Below are 16,439 nucleotides of genomic sequence, written 5' to 3' on the forward strand. Positions count from 1 at the left end.
CTTATCTTCAGTTATATAATGGCTGAGTGGATCCTTGTCATTTGATTGGTGCTTTGTATGTCACATGACATGGATTATTTTGTCCCATTTGTGTTGCATTGCATTTACAGTGCAGTTTGATTCCATTTTGAGCGCAAATTTGGTTCCATACATTTGGAACCATTGCACTCTGCACACACGCACATGCACGTGACTGCACATTCACGCGTACCCACACGTGCGTGCACACACACACACACACACACACACACACACACACATACACACAAAACGCACGCACACATGCACACACAAAAGAAATCCTCTGCGCTGTCTGGATGCTGTTAGCAGGAAGAAATAATGAAAAGCTGGACTCATTTCTGACGTGATTTGTTTTTCGCTGCACTGAGGATGTACACAAGTCCTTTTTTGGTAGTACAGATGCGCACAAGCACTGACCCGGTTGCGCGTGTGTGTGCACGCGCGCAGGGGACAACGTGTCTACTGAGATGAGGATTTGATCGAGCTAACTGATGCTGCTAATTCTTGTAACACACAAACACACACAATCTGTTGTGAAAGTGTAGGAACACGGACCCACAACAGGGGGCGCAAATGAACGGACAATGGAGGAATCAAATAACACTGTTTTTACTGTTGTGAAAACAGGCACAACAACACAGCCGATTACAATATTGAGACTGAGTCCAATAACCACGGTGTCGTGTGGGCAGGCTCGACGATAGGAGACGTCTGTCCAAGTCGAACCGGAACCAACCCGATTTCCTCTGCCACCGAACCCCGGGAATACTGGAGCCGCCAAGTCCCGAATCCCCAGGTGGCCACTGCCTCCGCTCGTCGGATCCGGTACTGCTGGCAAGGAACAAAAACAGTCAGGTGTGGATGCGGCTGCACCCAGCAACACGGAGGGTGGAGAGTCCACCTCCACCTCTCGTTAACAACGATACAGGAGTGTAGGAAGGTGAGTACTTATCAAAAGTTGTTCAGTAGTCAGCTGTCCTACAAATGCTCCACAAGAAATACAACAATGGTTAGTTATATGTATGGCAGAGATTGTTACCTCTTTGGTTAGGCGATATCTCGGCAAATGAGGTGGAGATGCTGTCCTGCTGATATACCTCCTTATTGATTGGGATCAGCTGTCTCCAGTGATGGATGACAGCTGTCATCCTGGCTGCTCCCGTAAGGCGGCAGCGCCCTCCGGTGCCTGGAGCCCGCACTCCAGGCAGGGCGCCCTCTAGTGGTGGTGGGCCAGCAGTACCTCCTCTTCAGCGGCCCACACAACACAATCCACTCCACTGTAAGCCGTCTGGATGCATGAAGAGCTGTTCAGATGAAAAGCTGACATGATTTGCTGCTGAGGAATACACAAAGTTTTTTTTTTTTCTTTTTTTATGGAAGTCTTAAGTCAGTGCACAGCATCACCGGACTACATGTCACAATTTGGACTTTAGCAGCAGTGGAACACCAAAATGTAAGTCCCTTTTCTGTTGTTTATAAATGAATAAAATATCAAATGACAAGGATCTATTTTAGCTGTTATATAAAACAAATAATGAATGTTTTTGCATTCTTTCAATGGAACGAATATTTAATTCAGTGAAAGCTGGAACAAACCATTCAACGAGTACCACTGAACTCATAAACATTCATTATTTGTATGTTAATGAGGCTTATCTCTGAGCGTGGTGTTAATTTCAATTTTGCGTACACAATTCCACCTGCTCTGTGCTCCGGACGCTGTATATAAAGTAATTATTTTGTAGCAGATTATAATCATTTTTTGCCAAACCTTGGATGCTGAAAACACCTCTAATCGCTTCTGGAATCACAGAAGACTGTTTCATCTGGACACTTTTTTTCCTCTCTTTCCTGCTCCATGAGGAAACAAGTGTGGGAGGGGCGCAGGGTAGGACCAAAGGTGCGTGCACCAGTGTCGTGCTACACAGCACTGTGTAGCTTGTACGTGGCTTAGTTGGCTGATTTGAGCCATTCGAGGCTCTAATGGCCGGTCGGTCATGGCTCACTAAAATATATTCTGTTACTGAAATTGGAAAGTTGAATTTTTAAGCCTGCAAAAAAGGTTTTTATTTTACGTGGTTCACCAACAAAAGCAAAAAGCTATTTTCCAGAAGGGCCCAAGATACGTGTCTCTGCACCTTTCCAGCTCAAAGTGCGAGTTGGGAGCTCGACTGTGATGTGAAAATGAACCCGGATTCTAATGTTCAAACCACAATGTCACCACACTCAACCAATGTACCGATTCAACAAAGAAGTGACACATGAGACGTTTGATGTTTTTCCTTTGTCACTTTAATTTTTGTAGAATGACTTTCTGATGGCACCTGAGGGCTTTATGTCCAGAACATCGTCTGACGGCCTTCACCTACAGCACAGAATTCTGTGGAAGTAAAAAAAAAACAAAAAACTTAATAATAATAACCTGAATAGTTTGTGTGACATCGCCTGAACTACCAAAAGTTCTTAGTCCTCAAGAAAAATGTGTGGAACTTGAGCTGTATGACTGGTTCAAACTTAAAGCTGAAGCACCTTCACTGGGGTCGTAGTGAAAGTCTGGGTCTCCAGAGAAGCCGAGACAGGCCGCCTGCTTCCTGAAGCGTTGCAGGTCCTCCTCCTTCACAGACATCTTTCTGGCTGCACAGAAACAAACAAACAATAAGTCTCAAATATTTGCGAAGTGCAGTCAGACTCACTTTATTTCCTTTCTCAGTCATTTGATCGTACAGTAGAGGTCTAACATGTGCAGCCAAAGGTTCTCGTCTCCGAGGGATGTTGGAAAACCAAACGTCTTCACAATATTGTGGAAGTGGGAGAAGGTGACATTATTGTTGATGACCAAACAGTCACTGCAGGACGGCAGCAGCTGGAAAACCATTTCCTGTGTTCCTGCTGCAAATTCAAAATGAAAGTTTAAAATGTGACTCTGTAACAGCAGGAAAACTGTCAAACAGCAACAGCCTGTGTGCCAGCAGAGACAAACACACAATGGGTTTCGTTCAGTTATCAACTTCAACCAATCAATCAACTTTTTTCTTGTATAGCGCCAAATCACAACAAACAGTTGCCCCAAGGCGCTCCACATTGCAAGGCAAGGCCATACAATAATTATGAAACACAGTCTACGTCTAAAGCAACATAACCAAGGGATGGTCCAGGGTCACCCGATCCAGCCCTAACTATAAGCCTTAGCGAAAAGGAAAGTTTTAAGCCTAATCTTAAAAGTAGAGAGGGTATCTGTCTCCCTGATCTGAATTGGGAGCTGGTTCCACAGGAGAGGAGCCTGAAAGCTGAAGGCTCTGCCTCCCATTCTACTCTTACAAACCCTAGGAACTACAAGTAAGCCCGCAGTCTGAGAGCGAAGCGCTCTAATGGGGTAATATGGTACTATGAGGTCCCTAAGATAAGATGGGACCTGATTATTCAAAACCTTATAAGTAAGAAGAAGAATTTTAAATTCTATTCTAGCATTAACAGGAAGCCAATGAAGGGAGGCCAACACGGGTGAGATATGCTCTCTCCTGCTAGTCCCCGTCAGTACTCTAGCTGCAGCATTCTGAACCAACTGAAGGCTTTTTACGGAACTTTTAGGACAACCTGATAATAATGAATTACAATAGTCCAGCCTAGAGGAAACAAATGCATGAATTAGTTTTTCAGCATCACTCTGAGACAAGACCTTTCTGATTTTAGAGATATTGCGTAAATGCAAAAAGGCAGTCCTACATATTTGTTTAATATGCGCTTTGAATGACATATCCTGATCAAAAATAACTCCAAGATTTCTCACAGTATTACTATAGATCAGGGAAATGCCATCCAGAGTAACGATCTGGTTAGACACCATGCTTCTAAGATTTGTGGGGCCAAGTACAATAACTTCAGTTTTATCTGAGTTTAAAAGCAGGAAATTAGAGGTCATCCATGTCTTTATGTCTGTAAGACAATCCTGCAGTTTAGCTAATTGGTGCGTATCCTCTGGCTTCATGGATAGATAAAGCTGGGTATCATCTGCGTAACAATGAAAATTTAAGCAATACCGTCTAATAATACTGCCTAAGGGAAGCATGTATAAAGTGAATAAAATTGGTCCTAGCACAGAACCTTGTGGAACTCCATAATTAACTTTAGTCTGTGAAGAATATTCCCCATTTACATGAACAAACTGTAATCTATTAGACAAATATGATTCAAACCACCGCAGCGCAATGCCTTTAATACCTATGACATGCTCTAATCTCTGTAATAAAATTTTATGGTCAACAGTATCAAAAGCAGCACTGAGGTCCAACAGAACAAGCACAGAGATAAGTCCACTGTCCGAAGCCATAAGAAGATCATTTGTAACCTTCACTAATGCTGTTTCTGTACTATGATGAATTCTAAAACCTGACTGAAACTCTTCAAATAGACCATTCCTCTGCAGGTGATCAGTTAGCTGTTTTACAACTACCCTCTCAAGAATCTTTGAGAGAAAAGGAAGGTTGGAGATTGGCCTATAATTAACTAAGATAGCTGGGTCAAGTGATGGCTTTTTAAGTAATGGTTTAATTACTGCCACCTTAAAGGCCTGTGGTACATAACCAACTAACAAAGATAGATTGATTTAACGACATAGATAGATTAAACGATAGATTAAACGACAAAGCAACAGTTTAATATCTGAAAAACCACAACATCAAAATGAAACAGGAGACTTTAAACGGCCCCTTCACACATAACACGAAAGACGCAGAAACCAGAAGAAAATCCACAAACCAAAACAAAATGAGGAACCACGAGATATTCCATCTGCTGTTGGGAGGGACGCACAGCCGGATAGGTGTGCACCATACCACGGTGACGGTTTTGTGCATGCTCATGTTCATACGCAAGAACAGAGTGCGAGCATGTGGAAAGTCGTGGATTATTGTTCTCCCTTTTATGTTTTACATGAAATACCTGATGCGCTTGTGAATAGCCGGGTTCTCGCGTCATGAACACATCAGCCAGCATGGTGTATCCAGCGTGCAGTGATCCGCTGCAAATGTGATATGTGTTTTAATTGTTACAATGTGGGGAAATCTCGCAGTGACACGAGCCTCACGGGGGTATGTTTGAGGCAATTTCCTGCATGGCACAATATTCACCAGCGATCAGCTGAAGCCATATGTGCTTTAATTAATTTCCACAGTACAGTTATGTGAGGTCATATCCTACAAACCACTACAGGTGTTCCCTACCTATGACGTGTGAGCACAGATATCTGAACAGCTGCATGTCGCAGGGGGACACGCCCACCTCTGTCAGTAGACCCCGGCAGCTCACAGAAAAAAAAGGCTCACCCTCTGTACCTTCATTCTGTAATATTTATTTTATGTATGTATTATTCTGTGTTTGTCCTGCATCTGATGTCTGTGTTTGTAATGTAACACCTTGCGTGCACGGTCAGGTCCAGCTGACAGTCGGTGGTCAGCTGACAGACGCTGTATGTCCACGGCAAAGCGTTGAACAAAGCGTTCAGAAATGAATGAGTTCACACCTTTACCCTTATTTGTGTTCTTTAATCTCCACTCTTTGTCTTTCATGTAAACTACAATTTACGTGGTGGAAGTGACATCACCCTGGTCTGCTGGATCAGCAATTCCACACCGTGCTGTGCGCGCATAGATGATGACCGGTCCTCGTGTTCGTGTCGGTACGTAATTATTAGCATGTCACAAGGGCATGAGAACCCACCCACACATGTACATTGCGTGTTGACCAGCTGAGTTGCAGTACACAGCAGTCAGCTGTTTAAGCAGTGCACTGCGCTGCACAGCGACCGGACTCCGAGGTCCTCAGCCACAGCTGACAATGTTTTATTCATGATGTGTTTGTGGGGCTGGATGGATGGATGGATGGACGATGAGCACTCCATAAGCTGTGTGTGTGTGTGGGGGGGGGGGGGGGGGGGGGAGAGTTTGGCACAGTCACGCCCATATGTGTTACTAAGTGACGCCACACTCGTGTTGTACTTAGACACTTTTCACAGGCAGCTCGAATATGATCGCCTGCTCTCTACTCTCGTGCAGGGAGCGCGAATAGCCCCCCTTTTGTAAGTGTCCAGTGAGCAGTGCTAGATGTTCATGTGCGACACCTTGAATTTGGCAGACACCTGCAGACAGAGGAGTTGAATGGGCACTCACACAGCACTCGCTGTCTTTCGGCTGCTGGTGTGCGCGAATGGATGTTGTGACAGTTGTATGAGGCATTTGAGGCGGCTCCGATTTTTCACGAGTGGCATTTGACTCCTCCTTCATGAGCCATTCTGTCTCAATCATGTCACGGGTTAAGTGGCACTAATCCTGGACACAATCAAGAAGCAGGTGTGAAACCACGAGGTGTTATTGTGAGCTGGGAAATAAGAATACTGTGGCTGAAACTCAAAGAAAGTGAGGAGAAATTAATATTCTAGCTGTTATGTCCTTCTCTAGCCCCCGTATCCATCTCCATCGTCTTCTCTTTGTGGACCATCAGATCTGTCCAGTTTAACAACCCCAGTCAGCAGGAGATGAAGGTCTCTCTTCTCTTGTACAACATCTGGACTTGGTTTTCTCTGATAATAATACAGGACCTACCTTAGACATGTGTGCACATCATTTTGGCGAGGATAACTCAACTGTTCTAGACTAATATGATCCCAATGAACAACTTGGGATATGTGGCAAAAGCCCAAAATTGACCACACCCTTTGACATCCTGAGTGTTACTTCAAATACAACTGTATTTTCTAAATTGCAGCAGCTGTAGATTTTCCAATGTACAGTGAGGAAAATAGGTATTTGAACACCCTGCGTTTTTGCAAGTTCTCCCACTTAGAAATCATGGAGGGGTCTGAAATTTTCATCTTAGGTGCATGTCCACTGTGAGAGACATAATCTAACAAAAAAAAAAAAAAAAAAATCCGGAAATCACAATGTATGATTTTTTTAATAATTTATTTGTATGTTACTGCTGCAAATAAGTATTTGAACACCTACCAACCAGCAAGAATTCTGGCTCACACAGACATGTTAATTTTTCTTTAAGAAGCCCTCTTATTCTGCACTCTTTACCTGTATTAATTGCACCTGTTTGAACTTGTTACCTGTATGAAAGACACCTGTCCACACACTCGATCAGTCACAATCCAACCTGTCCACCATAGCCAAGACCAAAGAGCTGTCTAAGGACACCAGGGACAAAACTGTAGACCTGCACAAGGCTGGGATGGACTACAGGATAACAGGCAAGCAGCTTGGTAGAAGACAACAACTGTTATTATTATTTATTAGAAAGTGGAAAAAACACAAGATGACTGTCAATCTCCCTCGGTCTGGGATTCCATGCAAGATCTCACTTTCTGGGGTAAGGATGATTCTGAGAAAGCTCAGAACTACACAGGAGGACCTGGTCAATGACCTGAAGAGAGCTGGGACCACAGTCATAAACATTACATTAGGAACACATGATGCTGTCATAGTTTAAAATCCTGCAGGGCAGCAAGGTCCCCCTGCTCAAGCCAGCACATGTCCAAGCCTGTTTGACGTTCACCAGTGACCATCTGGATGATCCAGAGGAGGCATGGGAGAAGGTCAAGTGGTCAGATGAGACCAGAATAGAGCTTTTTGGTATCAACTCCACTTACCATGTTTAAAGGATGAGAACAACGCCAAGAAAACCATCCCAACCGTGAAGCATGGGGGTGGGTGGAAACATCATACCGGGGGGTGCTCTTCTGCAAAGGGGACAGGACAACTGCACCGTATTGAAGGGAGAATGGATGGGGTCATGTATTGCGAGATTTTGGCAAACAACCTCCTTCCCTCAGTAAGAGCATTGAAGAAGGGTCATGGCTGGGTCTTCCAGCATGACAATGACCCCAAACACACAGCCAGGGCAACTAAGGAGGGGCTCCGTAAGAAGCATTTCAAGGTCCTGGAGTGGCCTGGCCAGTCTCCAGACCTGAACTCAATAGAAAATCTTTGGAGGGAGCTGAAACTCCAAACCTGAAAGATTTGGAGAAGATCTGTATGGAGGACTGGACCAAAAGCCCTGCTGCAGTGTGTGCAAACCTGGTGAAAGACTACAGGAAACGTTTGACCTCTGTAATTGCAAACAAAGGCTACTGTACCAAATATTAACACTGATTTTCACAGGTGTTAAAATACTTATTTGCAGCAGTAACATACAAATAAATTAATAAAAAATCATACATTGTGATTTCTGGATTTTTTTTTTTATTTATTCATTTTTTTAGATTATGTCTCTCACAGTGGACATGTACCTAAGATGACAATTTTAGACCCCTCCATGATTTCTAAGTGGGAGAACTTGCAAAATGGCAGGGTGTTCAAATACTTATTTTCCTCACTGTGTTTAAAATGTTCAGAATGAGCAATACATGTTTGGGAGGGTCGTAGAAAAGTGTAAATTTTCTATTTGGATATTTTAAGAGAAAATGCCTCAAATAAGTAAAAATAAGAAAACTACAATAAGACTAAAATAAGAAAATGAACATTTGCCAAATATAATGAAATTTTGTTTTCTGTCTGCTAAAGAAACAAAACTTGTTTCTTTTGCAGACAGCAGTTATCTAGAGCTCTTAAATGTTTTAAGGATTATCAGGGAAATGTAGACATATACGCACAATATTTAAGCCCAGAAAGTTTTAGTTACTAAATATGTTGCAATTCTGGACTGTAGTAGGTCATTTGACCTCATGTTTTCTTGTGGGTTAGAAATTTTTCACTCTTCTATGACCCTTCTCAACATGTACTGGTCATTCTGAGCATATTGAATACCTTGCGATACCTTGTATGTCGCTGCTGTCCTTTAGAAAATACAGCTGTACTTGAAGTAACACTCTGGATGACAAAGGGTGCGGTCATTTTGGGGCTGTTTGTCCCATGTAGAGATTTTGGCACATATCCCAACTTCTTCATTGGGGTAATATTAGTCTAGAACAGTTGAGTTATCCTCTCCTAACTGATAAGGGCCCCTTCACACATAACACAACGTTGGACGAAAGAAAACCAGAAACTGGAAAAAACGAAATGGGAACCCGCCAAACATTCCACCTGCTGTCAGGAGGGACACACGGTATGTCTGACAGGCATGAATGATACAGTAGCGACAGTTTTGTGCACGCTCGTGTGCGTGTACGAACACAGTGTGAACAGCTGGAACGTGTTGCATCACATCGCACCGCTGCTGTGGAGAAAAAAATTAATTCCACACACCATAAAAAACACCTCAACTTATTGAATCCCTCTTAATCGAGCAGACAATACAAGTATGGACCTTCTGTTCCTCTGTAGATGACCCAAGGTCATATACCTACAGTCATGAAATGACATGAATGAAGCAGTGTGCTCTTATCATGTCCACACCTACTGGCCCGGCATGTCAAGAAGGCCCCGTGCGCATGTCCAGTGAGCGGCGCGCCGAATGAGAGACACCGCATTATGTGGGCCATAGCTCACTTAGGTGACATGACATTCAGATCGCCAGCTGAGTGGACACATGATCAGACGGTCCTTTTCTCGTGGAGCAGCCTTCCAGTGTGCGCGCTGTGTGGCCCCTCCAGCCTGTGGCAAAGGCGATACATGTGTTTATATATTTCGACATGAAGACAGCAAACACACTCACGTGCCTCACGGCGTATCCTTCAAAACACGGTACGTGTTCTCCAGCTGAGTTGCGGGTCCAGAGATCTCAACAGCTGCTTCTGTGTGCAGCCAGGCCCACCTGTTTGTTCACTGCACAGAACAAATTGTCACTGTCTGTTCCTGTGTTCTGTGATTAATTATTTTAGTTATTTGTCATGTAATTGTGTATGTAATTATTGTAGTATTTATTTATATACTTGTTCTGGCTCTGTTCTCTGTGTTTTTAATGTAACACGTCCTGTGCACTGAGCCGTCATTTCCAGCTGTCAGTGTGTGACTGGCCGGCAATCAGCTGAGAGGCGCCCTGCCCTGCTGTGTGCGCTCAGACGTGGCTGGTCGGTGAGCTTGTCTGTACATAAATATCAGCATGTCATGCAAGTGTGCTCCCCCTCCCCCGCACGCCACATGTTTTGAGGGGGCAGCCGACACACTGGCACACAACATGTATTGGGGGAGCAGGGGGTGCAACACACATGCACGCCACATGTGTTGGGGATCGGGGTGCGATACACACGCAAGCCACATGTGTTGGGGGTCGTGGTGCGATACACACACACCACATGTGTTGGGGGTCGGGGTGTGATACACACGCAAGCCACATGTTTTGGAATGGTGATTGGCACAGCCACACCCATGTGTGTTGCTTGGTGACGCCACACTCGTGGGCGTTTAGACAGTTTTCACAAACACCTCGAATGTGGTCAACTGCTCTCAACTCTCGTACCAGGAGTGTGAATAGCCCCACCTTTTCTCAGTGTCCAGTGAGCAGTGTTGAATGTTTGTGTGTGACACCTGGCATTTGGCTGACACCTGCTGAGAGGAGGATCTAATGAGCACTTCCTGGGCACTCGCTGTCTTTCAGCCGCTGGTCTGCGTGAATGGTTGTAGCCAGAGGTGAGACAAAGTCACCTTCAAGTCACTCTCAAGTCATGAATGAGCAAGTCCCAAGTCAAGTCTCAAGTCATAATGACCACAAATTGTTTGCAAGCTGACTTGAGAATTGACTTGGGACTTGCAGATTGATGACTTGAGAATGACTTAACAGTGACTTCATCCCACCTCTACTTGTAGTGACAGCTGTACGAGGCATTTGAGGTGGCTCCAATTTTTCACAAGTGTCATTTGATTCTTCCATCTGCCATTCTGCCTCAATCGTGTTATGTGTGAAGGGGCCTGAAGGTAGGACCAAGACTATAAGCCCCTCCTGTATTTTCACAAACGCAGATTGTAGTTTCACTGCAGATGTGCTTCGTCCACAGAGTTCTCCATGGACGAGGTAAAGCTCACCAAGACATGCTGTGATTTATGACAGGAAATAAATTTGGCCAAATTTAGAACCTTTTACTGTTTTTACCCCTAAACACATCAAGTTGTAACATTTAATGTGGTAACTTACATTTTGCAAACACAGTATCATGTTTGATGGTTGCTCTGAATTTTGCTCCATAGCAGATTCTTTTTCTTAAAGACAAAGACAGATGAGGGTCAGCTGATGTTCTGAAACATTCACAGAACTAGATGGTAAATCAGAGGTGTGGAGCAGTAAACTGTGATGAGAGATATGATCAAATAATCATTGTTGCTTCACAAATTGCATTCAAAATAATCATGTCAAGGTGACTTCCAGTATGGTGTTTGAAAGTAGACTCACATTCGGCTCGCTCTACTGTACTCTTCAGTTTTTTTCTTTGGTCTGTCTTGACCTAATTTGATGTTTTATTATGAAGCAGCTAACATTCAAAAATACATTTAATAGCTAAAAGATCATCATAAAGTTTGGGGTAAATTCAAAACTCAGTCGTGTTTGTGTCTATGTCTCCCTGACTTATTGACTTCATCTCTCTCTTTGACCCTGTCTTGGTAAACAGATAATCCTGTTGTACTTGCCTCTATTAAAATATGGTATCAATTTTGACTTCACATCAGATGTATCATTGCTTCTCCTCTGGACCCATTCTGTAAGAATCACCTCTTTCCTTCCTTCTTCTTAGACACTGCATTTCATCTATGGGGTAAGAAGGGCATTAAAAGTTTCCATGTTCTTTTAAGGATAATACCTTTCATAATTTTACCACTCATTTCATTTGTTTAGTTTTTTTGTGCATCTAATATTTTTACAGATTTCCCCTCAGCCCAGGAAACATCCTTGGGAGAACCTCTTTGAATTCATACCCCATAAGAAAGCTCTTATATCTCATATATATATATATATATATATATATAATGTTGTTCTTTCAGTGGACAGTCATCCAGTCAATAAAATCATCTGTAAATTACAGAATTCATACATCATCAACTTGTGCAAGTCTTTCCCTAATTACCTCCGCCAAGGAGGTTATGTTTTCACTGGCGTTTGTCTGTCTGTTTGTCTGTTAACAGGATAACTCAAAAAGTTTTGAATGCATTTGAACCAAATTTGGTGGAATGGTGGGAAATATGTCCAGGATCAATCGATTAAAATTTGGTGATGATCTGGATTAAACTCTGGAATATAGAATAATGTATTCATTTGCCCTTTTGTGAGTCCACATCCTTCGATATTGACATGTGGTGTGGCGGAGGTAGTGCCCTTCTAGTAGAATTTAAAGTAGTACACAGGCAGAATTTTTCAAAGTCTAAATTATCCAAAATTTATCCCAATGTCTCTGATCGGAGTGAAATGTAAATCCTCTCCCTGTGATTTAAGTCATATCTTTTTTTCTTTGCCCCAAACTTCATCTCATCTTCAACTGCTTACCCAGGATTGGGTCAGGGCGCAACATCTCTGGCAGGGGACCCCAGACTTCCCTTTCCATGCCACACTGACCACCTCTGACTGGGGGATCATGATGCCTTCCCAGGCCAGTATGGAGAAATAATGTCTTCACCTAGTCCTGGGTCATCCCCAGGGTCTCCTCCCAGATGGACGTGCCTCAGACAACTGGTCCGTTCCCACCTTTCCATAGCTACTGCAGCAAGGTGAAATGTAGATATGCCCTTGACCTTCTTCAGCCATTGAGGTCCTCAACACCAAGGCACTGGCATGGTGGATCATATCCAGAGAAACACGCCACATAGACAAAATGTCGAAGCTGATGATCTCTCACAATGTCAGTGGTCCTCATCTGAGTCTCACTCAGTAACCATTGGTTTGACACAAAGTCACTGAGGTGGGACCCAAGGATCCTCCTTAGAACAGTGATTGTAATCCATGTTTCACAACCATACATTAAGACAGGAAGCACCAGGAGACCGTATCCCCAAAGCAGTCTAAGTCTAAAAGTAGCTCCCAGTGACATTATTCTTAGAAAAATCTTACAATTCTCAGATTCTTACACATTTCTTAAAATGTTGTCTTGGTAAGATGAAAGTTGGCCATAAAGCACCTTAGGCCTAAGATCAAGAGTTCAAGAGTTTTGCAAATTTTCACGGGAAAAAAGAAGGAGACCTGAAGAATGTGGTCAAGGCCTGTCCTGGACAGGCAAGCCAGGGATGGGTATGGTAAAGACACTCGAGGGAAGTGATGCGCTAGCAACCTCTCCTTCCAAGTTAGTCATCTGGCCACACAACACAAGGGGAGGAGATTTCCCAGAAGCAGACGGTTCCCATCGACCTTGTTGTTGTTAGATCAGGCTACTTAGGTGGATCATAGATAGCATTTTGGACTCTTCTTCTCAGGCTAAGGCTATATCAGGGCTGAGAACACGATCCACAGAGCTCTGTGTAAGATTTTACTACTCAATGTTATTTTAAATAAACCTCTGTCCTGAACGGTAAATCAGACAGGATGCAATCTGAACAGATTCTTTTGTGTCATGACTTCTTTGTTTCAACCTTACCTGGGATCAATGGACACGCGGTGACTGGTGGACAAGGTCAAGGATCTTGTGGGACCAGTCTCCAACACCTCAATGAGGGATTATCTGTACTCTTTGTTAGTTACTTGTCATGGACAGCCTTCTCATTGAGTTAAATAATGTTGAACTATACACCCAAGGGTATGGAGACATATTAGCTGCCTTTATTGAGGGAATCTGTTTGAGGAATGTTTCAGAACTCATGTAGAATGCTCTTAGGATAGTAGAGAAGTGGTGTGTGTCCAACAGTTTGTTTGTGAATCCATACAAAACAGTTATGATCCTCTTCACAAATAAAATAACTAAATTCGGTGTAGTTGTACCAAAATTGGGCGGTACTGAGCTCAGACTATCTGAGTCAGTTCAGTTCCTGTGTGTCTAATTAGACACACTGAACTGGAAGAGACACATAACTGAGAAATGTCATTAGGCAATTCTCAGTTTACCAGAGTGATGAGATGGCTCTACACTTCGGTGGTAAGATCCATGCTAAGTTAGGCTGCGATAGTTTGGTGGAGCACAGGGCTGGGAGGGTTATGCTGACTCATGTTAAAAGGGTGGCATGCCTTTGTTTCACAAGCACCCTCAGGACAACATGGACAGCAGCTTTAGAAGTACTTCGGCTGACAACGTCGGGGCATTCAATTAAATTTGTGGGTCCAGAAGCCATTATCAACTGTAAACAGAAGTCCGCATTTCAAAACTGGATCAGGAAGCAGCACCACAAACAATGGCAGTGCTTGAATGACTGCAGGCAGGCAAGACAGCTCATTGAAGGACCAAACCCAATGTTTTCCAGGGAGCGAGTTGGCCTGCCTCAAACTATAATAAGTACAGTAGTTGGAAACAGTGGTGTAGTCTACGTGGAACGCAGGTAGACGCCGTCTACTCACCTAAAATGACCAGGAATTTCCATCTACCCACTTCAAATTGCCCCGGGGAACGTGACGGTGTAAATAAAATAAGCGCTTATTGACTGTAATTTTATTTTCTCCCTTTAAAAGACAGCCATCAGGCGTCCATCACTGCAGAGTGCACCGTATGTCCCACCCCCACACGCTCTGCTAGATAAGAGTTTTAATTGGCTCATAGAGAGATGGGGCGGGGCTACCAGCTAATCAGCGCGAAAGCCGCACACAAACAAGAAGAATGCTGGAAGTATCGATGGTGATTATTACCCGAAAAATGAAAAGAAAATAGGTCTCGGTTTTAGATTTTTTTTTTTTCCAAAACGTCCACCTGCTGCTTCAGGGCCGATTGATGAAGTTTGCACCCTGAGTGGAGGAGATAAACCTGGCGCTGTCTGCATTTCTGGTAAGTGGGCTAGCCTACGACAGCTAGTTTTTTATTTGTTCACTAAGCTAATGGGCCTTTCACACTGAATACGTCAGACGCGTCAAAAAACGGTCTAAAAAGCATTATTTTCAATGAGACGCGTTGCTTTTTAGATGCTGACGGGAGCGCGCATTGCCGCTTGTCGGCAGGCTGACGTAGACAAAGTTCAAGCCAATCCAACTTTCTGAGCCGTGACGTACCTTTGCGTTGTCCAATAGAAACGAAGCGTCGGGCCAAAACACGGAAGACTAGTGGCAGAAACAGAAACCACTGATCTGTACAAAATGGATCGGTGTAGAAATAAACCACTGTGTTATGTGTCGGACGCAGCTCGGAGAACCGACCAGCGTTTGAAGGACCCAGTATGAAATAAGCAGAGCACGGTACAAAGGCTAACTGAATTTAATACATAACAGTGATACAAAAAATAACAAAAGAAAGTGCGGTCTGGCGTGGTGCGCTCCCAGCAGCGCTAACGGTCCGGAGCCAGAAGCTGTTCGGACCCAAGGACCCCGCCGACACCCCCCAGGTGGCCGCAACAAACCGAGTCTGTGAAAGAAGGAACCATTATGTGAGTCCACACTCTACACACAGAGAGAACACTTAAAGGTGTACAAACAGCAAACACTTCCTGGCTTGATTACTAATCAGCTTCCCAACCTGCAGGCATGGAACATCCAGTTCACAAAACTCCACTGCAGTGGAAGCCGATACATGACTAATATACAACTCAATATAATAAAGGTGTGAGGGACACCACATTTACTGACTGTATAAATGTTAGTCACAAAATCTAACGTACCTCAGGAAGTGTGCTGACGAGCGTGAGACCTCACCCCCTCCTCTTTCACAGACCGTGCATCAAACCCTGGACGTTCTCTGCATCCACTGATGATGAGAGGGCTCCCGAGACGACGATCTCACCCGTCTGGTCACAAGGTCAAGTCTCTGGCAAATACACACTGTATACTCCAGTCTTAAATGCCACCATGTTCCAATCCATATAGATGCACCACAGCTGTGAGTCCTGACGAGCCGCAGGTGATCAGGGTGAGGTCCTGATAACCTCAGCAACACAGCCACTCAGTCCCAAATGCAAGCCACCTGGAAGGAAAACCAAAAGACAGAAACAAAAAGGCAGCCAGGCCCCCCAGCCATACAAAACACTGATCTGTACAAAACAAACGTGTCACAGGACTGCTCATTTATGGAGCAGTTTTATGAAGAAAAATCCTTGGAAATGTTTATTTGTTGTTGTTTGTTACCTCAGAATTTCTGATTACTGTTAAAAAAGTTTAAAACACTTGTAATTAAAATAGCTAAATAAATCAATAAATGGTTCTTTAGAAACCTTTCATCTGTAAATTAAAACCACGTTATTTCAGCTTAGATAATTTCTTGTTTAACATAAGGAACCTCGGACATTTATTTTTAGACAAAATAACATGGAAATTTGTACATTTTTTTTTTTAAGTCTGGTAGATTATTTATATCTCATTTCAACCAGAAAAACAGACACTGTAAATAAATACAAATGTTTATTATAAATGCCACAGGAATTAATTTAACAATGACTGCA

Source organism: Thalassophryne amazonica, chromosome 20 (assembly GCF_902500255.1).
Source record: "Thalassophryne amazonica chromosome 20, fThaAma1.1, whole genome shotgun sequence".
NCBI classification, from domain to species: domain Eukaryota; kingdom Metazoa; phylum Chordata; class Actinopteri; order Batrachoidiformes; family Batrachoididae; genus Thalassophryne; species Thalassophryne amazonica.